Below are 1,941 nucleotides of genomic sequence, written 5' to 3'. Positions count from 1 at the left end.
AAGTGCTTCAACGTGACGAAGCTTTTTACATAACGACATCACGATAAATCAAGCGATTGTTGGCGAACGAAGCATCGCGTAGTGCTTAATAGGATACAAACTAGACCGCGATACGCGAGCGGCCATGCCGAAAATTACATCCGCGCCGTTATCGTCCGCGCATTATCAACGCATAAGTGAAATACACGTTGTCCCGGTCGTTGGGGGGAAAATTACTTTGAAATCCGTTTATCCGAATGTCAATTTCGTCGCGACGCCGTCGTTTCGTGCCGTGGCGCGGAAAAAATGGCTCGTTCTCCTTGTTTGTCCATCGTCTCTCCGGTTTCCGATTCTCGAGTCGCGTCTGCGAGAAAACGAAAATGGCAGTACCGTCGTGGTAAACTACATCAACGACCTTGAGCATCGTGTTAATTCGCATCGTAATTCAGCCCCCCCCCTCCCACTCCTTCGACTGTCCCCGACCTCGTCGTAGTCTCTAGCCCCTCAGCCTCCCTAAATTGCGAAACTTTCTTACGGTAGTGCGCGAGAGGAGAATTAGTTTCTCGTTAACGAAGTTTACGCTTATGCTTATAGCAAGGGCTGCGTACTCCAATAGTAGGTCCTTGCGCGCGTACGGATATATTTATGGCGGTACACACGCAGGACACGCGTGTTTGGGCTTGCTCGCCGACCGAAAATAGGCGAACGGTTCCCCCCGCTAGTATACGCTCGTCGAGGGTCTCTCTGTGGGCTTTTTTTCTCCCCTGGGCGAAACACCGACGGGATAAGCGGCGAAAATATGGTGCTGCGCTAAACACGCTACGTCGTTAACACCTGCTCCATCCCGTCGGAATTATCTGATGCCGTTCGACGGTCCACCGAATTCTCTCCGCTCACTATGACACCCTCCCTCTCTTTGTTGACAATAAAAAGTGTCACGAGATCCGCGTATTTTATCTTTAATGTTATGTCGGAAAATAATTGTAGTCACTTTTATGGAACTATATGTAATAATAATGGAACAGCGGTGTCTTTCACTGATACAAATATTAAATTATATTTCAAGCTCCTCGAAACAATTCAATATTTCGTGAAAGTTTGTTCAACAGGTATAGGTCGAAGAAAGATGCGGTACTTAAGGCTTCAAGCTTTCTATGGTTTACGGAATGGCGCGTTTCTAATTTTCTGTAATAATTCTCGCAACTGATAATCTCTGCATGCTCTAGATAAACGTTTCCCACGAAAGCGACCAAGGTAATACAGATATCTCAATATAGAGGATGCGCGTGATGTGCGCGTCTGGTTGGATCGATGTCGGATTAATACGATCGGCAGTGAGAATGCTAATTCCGTCGGAGATCTGTTAAATTATTCGCCTATCTGCCGTCCCAGTGAATTGCCTGTTCTTTCACCTTCCCAGTAATTTAACAACGCAGCTGCACGGTCGAATATTGAATTATACAGGGTCGATATCGGCGAGCTGTTTGTCGTTTTTCCTGAAAGGCGTATGAAACCGTGCATTGCACTGCGACGTATTGCAAGTTTGTTATTTCCATCCGTTGCTAAACTCTTTTAATATTTAACAATACATGCACGATATATTGATATAGGTAACATAAAAAAATCTCTGTGTAATAGGTATGCCTTACAATTTGTTTATGCTAAAGAAATAGATTAACAACATACATATTAAACAACATGACACCCCCATACACGTACGTATACAGTTCGCTTGCTGAAATTCCTTTGCTTTCGCTCAAAACTTTTTCTTTGTACCGACGCTAAAAACGCTCCTTCTAAACCATCGTTCGCCATGCGCTGTTCGTCCCGTGAGAGGACTCACTCTCGCAAACGAGCATCATATGCATACATCTCTAGTTACCACTCAGATTCACCAACAGGTATACATAACGTTCTTCGAATTCGCATTTTCCGAGCATCCTGTTCGATCTTTATTCAAAA

The sequence above is a fragment of the Bombus vancouverensis genome, chromosome 18, assembly GCF_051014615.1.
Source record: "Bombus vancouverensis nearcticus chromosome 18, iyBomVanc1_principal, whole genome shotgun sequence".
Taxonomy (NCBI): Eukaryota; Metazoa; Arthropoda; class Insecta; order Hymenoptera; family Apidae; genus Bombus; species Bombus vancouverensis.
The sequence above is the reverse complement of the archived record's forward strand: the minus strand, read 5'-3'. Positions refer to the sequence as shown.